The sequence below is a fragment of the Neovison vison genome, chromosome 10, assembly GCF_020171115.1.
Source record: "Neovison vison isolate M4711 chromosome 10, ASM_NN_V1, whole genome shotgun sequence".
Classification (NCBI taxonomy): domain Eukaryota; kingdom Metazoa; phylum Chordata; class Mammalia; order Carnivora; family Mustelidae; genus Neogale; species Neogale vison.
In genome coordinates, this window is record NC_058100.1 from 25032794 (window position 1) to 25042072 (window position 9279).

Here is a 9279-nt window from a genome sequence, read left to right on the forward strand (position 1 = left end):
TTTGATACTACAGGCCTATGTGCGCCTACTGCAGTTACCACAGTGTCAGTCCCATGAGCTTCCTTCTTTGACAGAAGCAACACTGCACTGAATTCCTCCTAAAGCACATTACCCTCACCATGTTGGAAGCATTTTAACACAGAAAGAAAGTGCGGATGACAACAGGTCCCGAACATCCAATATGTGTTTGGGATGCCTAAGTGCATTAGCCTGTATTTTACTTACAGTACGTAATGTGCCCATAGTCCATCTGTCTTCTATCTGCATTCCTCAAAGGAGAAGACACTGTTATGAATGATAACGCACTTTAAGTAGGATCCCTGAAAAGATACCTTCCTAAGAATCAGCTGTCAGGGTCCTGTAGGAGACACTTTATGATTGCTCACAGACATGCCCTACAGTTTCCAACTTAGCACAGACTCATTCCTGTCGTGATAACGTCCAGTAGCACACTTCCCTCGTACATGTGAAGTGTTTTGGGACGAGTTACACAGTGGAACATCACAGGTGTTGACCTTAGAGTATATGTAATAGAAGCCTAAGTGCCATACACTGTTCTTCACTCACAGAATGCAATTTACATCGGTGCGTCCTTGTTCTATCTTCTTTTCCACACTGGAAAGACACTGTGAGAAGTGAGATTATGCCTGAAGGAGTTTCCCTTACATAGAACTTGCTATAGTACAACGGATAGACGTCTGATACTAGAGCCCTATGTGCGCCTATTTCAGTTACAACAGAGTCAGTCCCAAGACCTTCCTTCTTTAACAGACGCAACTGCAACGAATCCCTCCTAAAGCACACTTCCCTCACAATGTTCGAAGCGTTTTTGACACAGAAAGAAAGTGTAGGTCACCACTGGTCGTGATCATCCAATATGTGTTTGGGATGCCTAAGCGTCATAGCCTGAACTTTACTCACAGTACCTAATGTGCCCATAGTTCGTCCGTGTTTTATCATCATTCCTCAAGGGAGGAGACACTGTTATGAAAGAGAACGCACTTTAAGTAGGATCCCTGAAAAGATACCTTCCTAGGAATCACCTGTCAGGGTCCTGTATGAGATGCTTTATGATTGCTACACAGACAGGTCCTACAGTTTCCAACTTAGCACAGACTCTTTGCTGTCATGAGAACGTACAGTAGCACAGATCACTCATATATTTGAAGTGATTTGAGACAAGTTAGACACAGTGGAACATCACAATGTGTTGACCTTCCAGTATGTGTCATAGAGGACTAAGTGCCATACCCTGTCCTTCAACTCCAGGTGCAACGTTCCCTTTGTCTGTCTTTGTTCTATCTTCACCCACCAGAGGAAAGACACCGTGAGAAGTGAGTTTCCGCCTAAGGAGTTTCCCATAAACAGAACTTGCTATATTACAAAGGATAGACTACTGATACTAGAGCCCTATGTTAGCCTATTGCAGTTACTACAGAGTCAGTCCCAAGAGCTTCCTTCTTTCACAGACGTAACACTGCAATGACTCCCTCCTAAAGCACACTTCCATCACAATGTTGGAAGCGTTTTTAACACAGAAAGAAAGTTTGGATCACCACTGGTCGTGATCATCCGATATGTGTTTGGGATGCCTAAGCGCCATAGCCTGCACTTTACACACAGTACCTAATGTGCCCATACTCCGTCCGTGTTCTATCATCATTCCTCAAAGGAGAACACACTGTCATGAGAGAGAATGCACTTTAAGTAGGATATCTGAAAAGATACCTTTCTAAGAATCACCTGTCAGGTTCCTGTACGAGACACTTTATAATTGCTACACAGACAGGTCCTACAGTTTCCAATTTAGCACAGACTCATTCCTGTCGTGAGAACGTAAAGTAACACAGTTTCCTCACACTTTTGAAGTGTTTTGAGAGGAGTTAGATATAGTGGAACATCACAGGTGTTGACCTTCCAGTATGAGTCATAGAGGTCTATGTGCCATACCCTGTCTTTCACTCTCAGGGGGCAACATTCCATCTGTACGTCCTTGTTCTATCACCTTTCTTCCACTGAAAAGACACTGTGAGAAGTGGGATTCAGCCTGAAGGTGTTTCCCTTAAACAAAACTTCCTATAGTCCAACGGACAGACGTCTGATACTAGAGCCCTATGTGCGCCTATGGCAGTTACCACAGAGTCAGTCCCAAGGGCTTCCCACTTTAACAGACACAACACTGCAATGAATCCCTCCTAAAGCATACTTCCCTCACAATTTTGGAATCATTTTTAACACAGAAAGAACGTGCGGATCACCACTGGTCATGATCATCAGATATGTGTTTGGGATGCCTAAGTGCCATAGCCTTCACTTTACTCACAGTACCTAATGTGCCCATAGTCCGTCCGAGTTATCATTATTCCACAAAGGAGGAGACACTGTTATGAATTAAAACACACTTTAAGTAGGATCCCTGAAAAGTTACCTTCCTACGAATCACCTGTCAGGTTCCTCTATGAGACACTTTATGATTGCTACACAGACAGGCCCTACAGTTTCCAACTTAGCACAGACTCATTCCTGTCAGAGAATGTACAGTAGCACAGTTCCCTCGTACATTTGACGTGTTTTTTGTTTGTTTGTTTGTTTTTATTTATTTTTTCTTATTTTTTTTGGTTTCCATTTTTTTTCCAATTTATTTATTTTCAGAAAAACAGTATTCATTATTTTTTCACCACACCCAGTGCTCCATGCAAGTCGTGCCCTCTATAATACCCACAACCTGGTACCCCAACCTCCCACCCCCCGCCACTTCAAAAGCCTAAGACTGATTTTCAGAGTCCATAGTCTCTCATGGTTCACCTCCCCTTCCAATTTACCCAAATTCCCTACTCCTCTCTAACGCCCCTTGTCCCCCATGCTATAGGTTATGCTCCACAAATAAGTGTAACCATATGATAATTGCCTCTATCTGCTGACTAATTTCACTCAGCATAATCTCTTCCAGTCCCGTCCTTGTTGCTACAAAAGTTGGATATTCGTCCTTTCTGATGGAGGCATAATACTCCATAGTGTATATGGACCACATCTTCCTTATCCATTCATCCGTTGAAGGGCATCTTGGTTCTTTCCATAGTTTGGCGACTGTGGCCATTGCTGCTATAAACATTGGGGTACAAATGGCCCTTCTTTTCACGACATCTGTGTCTTTCGGTAAATACCCAGGAGTGCAATTGCAGGGTCACAGTGAAGCTCTATTTTTAATTTCTTGAGGAATCCCCACACTTTCTCCAAACAGGCTGCACCAACATGCATTCCCACATACAGTGTAAGAGGATTCCCCTTTCTTGGAAGCGTTTTTAACACAGAAATAAAGTGTGGATCATTAGTGGTCGTGATCATCCGATATGTGTTTGGGATGCCTAAGCGCCATAGCCTGCACTTTACACACATTACGTAATGTGCCCATAGTCCGTCCATTATATCATAATTCTTCAAAGGAGGAGACACTGTTATGAATGAGAACGCACTTTAAGTATGATCCCTGAAAAGATACCTTCCTAAGAATCACCTGTCAGGGTCCTATACGAGATATTTTATGATTGCTACACAGACAGGTCCTACAGTTTCCAACTTAGCACAGACTCATTCCTGTCGTGAGAACGTACAGTAGCACAGTTCCCTAGCAATTTTGAAGTGTTCTGAGACTAGTTAGACACAGTGGAACATCACAGGTGTTGACCTTCCATTATGTGTCATAGCGGCCTATGTGCCATACCCTGTCCTTCACACTTAGGGCGCAACGTTCCCTCTGTCCGTCCTTGTTCTATCTCCTTTCCCCCAGTGAAAAGACACTGTGAGAATTGGGATTCCGGCTGAAGGTGTTTCCCTTAAACAGAACTTGCTATAGTCCAACGTATAGATATCTGATACTAGAGCCCTATGTGCGCCTATTGCAGTTACCACAGATTCAGTCCCAAGAGCTTCCTTCTTTTTTTTTTTTTTTTCCATCGGTTGCAGGGTTTTATTAAATCTCAGAAGGAAATTTAAGGAAACTCCAATCCATCAATTTGATTTCAGAACATCTATTTCTTGAAATGGAAATATTATTCTATAGTACTTATGAACTTTTCTCTTTTCCTTTAAAATATCTAGTATGATTTTTAAGTATGATTTTTTTAATATTCTTTTTTTCCCAATTTATCTATTTTCAGAAAAACAGTATTCATTATTTTTTCACCACACCCTGTGCTCCATGCAAGCTGTGCCCTCTATAATACCCACCACCTGGTACCCCAACCTCCCACCCCCCGGCGACTTCAAACCCCTCAGACTGTTTTTCAGAGTCCATAGTCTCTCATGGTTCACCTCCCCTTCTAATTTACCCAAATTCCCTACTCCTCTCTAACGAGCTCCCTTCTTTAACAGACGCAACACTGCAAGGAGTCCCTCCTAAAGCACACTTCCCTCACAATGTTGGAAGCGTTTTTAACACAGAAATAACGTGCGGATCACCACTGGTCGTGATCATCCAATATGTGTTTTGGATGCCTAAGCGCCATAGCCTGCACTTTACTCACAGTACCTAATGGGCCCATAGTCGGTCCGTGTTCTCTCATCATTCCTCAAATAAGGAGACACTGTTATGAATGAGAACGCACTATAAGCGGATCCCCGAAAAGATACCTTCCTAAGATTCACCTTTCAGGGTCCTGTATGAGACACTTTATGACTGCTACACAGAGAGGTCCTACGGTTTCCAACTTAGCAAACACTCATTCCTATCATGAGAACGTACAGGACTACAGTTCCCTCGAACTATTGAAGTGTTTTGAGACGAGTTAGACACAGTGGAACATCATAGATGTTGACCTTCCAGTATGTGTCATAATGGCCTATGTGCCATATTCTGTCCTTTTACTCTCAGGGCGCAACGTACCCTCTGCCCATCCTTGATCTATCTTCTTTCCTCCACTGGAAAGACACTGTGAGAAGTGTGATTCCGCCTGAAGGAGTTTCCCTTAAACAGAACTTGCTATAGTCCAACGGATAGACCTCTGATACTAGAGCTCTATATGTGCCTATTGCAGTTACCGCAGAGTCAGTCCCAAGAGCTCCCATCCTTAACAGACACAATACTGCAAATAACCCCTCCTAAAGCACACTTCCCTCACAATGTTGGAAGCGTTTTTAACACAGAAAGAAAGTGCGGATTACCAATGGTCGTGATCATCCGATATGTGTTTGGGATGCCTAGTGCCATAGCCTGCACTTTACCCACAGTACCTAATGTGCCCATAGTCGGTCCGTGTTCTATCATCATTCCTCAAAGTAGGAGACATTGTTATGAGAGAGAAAGCACTTTAAGTAGGATCCCTGAAAAGTTACATTCCTAAGAATCACCTGTCAGGTTCCTCTATGAGACACTTTATGATTGCTACACAGACAGGTCCTACAGTTTCCAACTTAGCACAGACTCATTCCTGTCGTGAGATGTACAGTAGCACTGCTGCCTCGTACATTTGAAGTGTTGTTAGACGAGTCAGACACAGTGGAACATCACAGGTTTTGACCTTCAAGAATGGGTCATAGCGGCCTATGTGTCATACCCTGTCCTTCCCTCTCAGGGCACAACGTTCCCTCTGTCCGTCCTTGTTCTATCTGTTTTATTCCACTGAAAAGGCAATGTGAAAAGTGGTATTTCGCCTGAAGGAGTGTCCCTTAAACAGAACTTGCTATAGTCCAATGGGTAGACGTCTGATACTCGAGCTCTATGTGTGCCTATTACAGTTACCACAGAGTCAGTCCCAAGGGGTTCCTTCTTAAACAGATGCAACACTGTAATGAATCACTCCTAAAGCACACTTCCCTCACAATGTTGGAAGCGTTTTTAACACAGACAGAAAGTGCGGATAACCACTGGACTTGATCATCCAATATGTGTTTGGGATGCCTAAGCGCCATAGCCTGCATTTTACTCACAGTACCTAATGTGCCCATAGTCCGTTCGTGTTCTATCATCATTCCTCAAAGGTGGAGACACTGTTGTGAATGAGAACGCACTTTAAGTAGGATCCCTGAAAAGATACCTTCCTATGAATCACCTGTAAGGGTCCTGTACCTGACTCATTATGATTGCTACACAGACAGGTCCTACAGTTTCCAACTTAGCACAGACTCATTCCTGTCGTGAGAACGTACAGTAGCACAGTTCCCTCGTATATTTGAAGTGTTTTGAGGAGAGTTAGACACAGTGGAACATCACAAGTGTTGACCATCCAGATGTGTCATAGAGGCCTATGTGCCATACCCCGTCCTTCACTCTCAGGGCGCAACGTTCCCTCTATCCGTCCATGTTCTATCTTCTTTCCTCCACTGGAAAGACACTGTGAGAAGGGAGATTCAGCCTGAAGGAGTTTCCCTTAATCAGAACCTGCTATAGTCCAATGGAAAGACGTCTGATACTAGAGCCCTATGTGCGCCTATTGCATTTACCACAGAGTCCGTCCCAAGAGCTTCCTTCTTTAACAGACGCAACACTGCAATATATCCCTCCTAAATCACACTTCCCTCACAATGTTGGAAGTGTTTTTAACACAAAAAGAAAGTGTGGATCACCACTGGTCGTGATCATCCGATATGTGTTTGGGATGCCTAAGCGCCATAGCCTGCACTTTACTCACAGTACCTAATGTGATCATAGTTTGTCCATGATCTATCTTCTTTCTGAAAAGAGGATACACTGTTATGAATGAAAACGCACTTTAAGTAGGATCCCTGAAACGATACCGTCCTAAGAATCAACTGTGAGAGTCCTGTATGAGGCAATTTATGATTGCTACACAGACAGGTCAACCGTTTCCAACATAGCACAGACTCATTTCTGTCGTGAGAACGTATATTAGCACAGTTCCCTCGTACACTGGAAGTGTTTAGAGACGAGTTAGACACAGATGAATATCACAGGTGTTGAAATTCCTCTGTGTGTCATAGAGGACTATGTGCCATACATGTCCTTCAATCTCAGGGCGCAATGTTCCCTCTGTCCGTCCTTGTTCTATCTTCTTTCTTCCACTTGAAAGACACTGTGAAAAGTGGGATTCCGCCTGAAGGAGTTTGCCTTAAACAGAACTTGCTATCGTTCAACGGATAGACGTCTGATACTAGAGACCTATGTGGCCTATTCAGTTACCACAGAGTCCGTACCAATAGCTTCCTTCTTTAACCGACGCAGCACTGCAACGAATGCCTCTTAAGCACACTTCCGTCACAAAGTTGGAAGCGTTTTTAACACAGAAAGAAAGTGCGGATCACCACTGGTCGTGATCCTCCGATATGTGTTTGGGATGCCTAAGCGCCATAGCCTGCACTTTACTCAAAGTACCTAAGGTGCCCATAGTCCGTCCGTGTTCTATCATCATACCTCAAAGGAGGAGACACTGTTGTGAATGAGAACGCACTTTAAGTAGGATCCCTGAAAAGATACCTTCCTAAAAATCACCTGTCAGGGTCCTCTATGAGACACTTTATGATTGCTACATAGACAGGTCCTAGAGTTTCCAACTTAACACAGACTCATTCCTGTCGTGAGAACGTAGAGTAGCACAGTTCCCTCATACACTTGAAGTGTTTTGAGACAAGTTAGACATAGTGGAACATCACAGGTGTTGACGTTCAAGTATGTGTTATAGAGGCCTATGTGCCATACCCTGTCCTTCACTCTCAAGGCACAACGTTCCCTCTGTCCGTCCTTTTTCTATCTCCTTTCGTCCACGAAAGGACACTGTGAGAATTCGGATTCCACCTGAAGGAGTTTCCCTTAAAAAGAACTTGCTATAGTCCAACGGAAAAACCTATGATACGGGAGCCCTATGTGCGCCTATTGCAGTTACAGCAGAGTCAGTCCCAAGAGCTTCCTTCTTTAACAGACGCAACACTGCAATGAATCCCTCCTAAAGCACACTTCGCTCACAATGTTGGAAGCGTTTTTAACACAGAAAGATAGTGCGGATCACCACTGGTCATGATCATCCAATATGTGTTTGGGATGCCTAAGAACCATAGCCTGCAATTTACTCACAGACCAAATGTGTCCATAGTTTGTCCGTGATTTATCATCATTCCTCAAAGGAGGAGACACTGTTATGAATGAGAACGCACTTTTTAGTAGGATCCCTGAAAAGATACCTTCCTAAGAATCACCTGTCAGGGTCCTCTACAAGATATTTTATGATTGCTACACAGACAGGTCCTACAGTGTCCAACTTAGCACAGACTCATTCCTGTTGTGAGAACGAACAATAGCACAGTATCCTCATACATTTGAAGTGTTTTGAGACGAGTTAGACACAGTGGGACATCACAAGTGTTTACGTTCCAGTATGTGTCATAGAGGCCTATGTGCCATACCCTGACCTTCACTCTCAGGGCCAACGTTCCCTCTGTCCGTCCTTGTTCTATCTCCTTTCCTCCAATAAAGGACACTGTGAGAAGTTGGATTCCACCTGAAGGAGTTTCCCTTAAACAGAACTTGCTATAGTCCAACATAATCTTCTGATACCTAGCCCTATGTGCGCCTTGCAGTTACTGCAGAGTCAGTCCCAAGAGCTTCCTTCTTTAACAGATGCAACACTGCAACAAATCCCTCCTAATGCACACTTCCCTCACAATGTTGTAAGCGTTTTTAACACAGAAAGAAAGTGCAGATCACCACTGGTCATGATCATCCATTATGTGTTTGGGATGGCGAAGCGCCATAGCGTGCACTTTACTCACAGTACCTATTGTGCCCATAGTCCGTTCGGGTTCTATCATCATTCCTCTAAGGAGGAGACACTGTTATGAATGAGAACGCACTGTAAGTAGGATCCCTGAAAAGATACCTTCCTAAGAATCACCTGTCAGTTTCCTGTGAGAGACACTTTATGATTGCTACAGAGACAGGTCCTACATTTTCCAAGTTAGCACAGACTCATTCCTGTCGTGACAACGTAGAGTAGCACAGTTCCTTTGTACACTTGAAGTGTTTTGAGACGAGTTAGACACAGTGGAACATCACAGTTGTTGTCCATCCAGTATGTGTCATAGAGGCCTATGTGCCATACCTGGCCTTCACTCTCAGGGCGAAACGTTCCCTCTGTCCATCCTTGGTCAATCTCCTTTCCTCCACTGGAAAGACACTGTGAGAAGTGGGATTCAGCCTGAAGGAGTTTTCCTTAAACAGAACTTGCTATAGGCCAACGTTCGACGTCTGATACTAGAGCACTACAGCGCCTATGGCAGTACCACAGAGTCATTCCCAAGAGCTTCCTTCTTTAACAGATGCAACACTGCAAT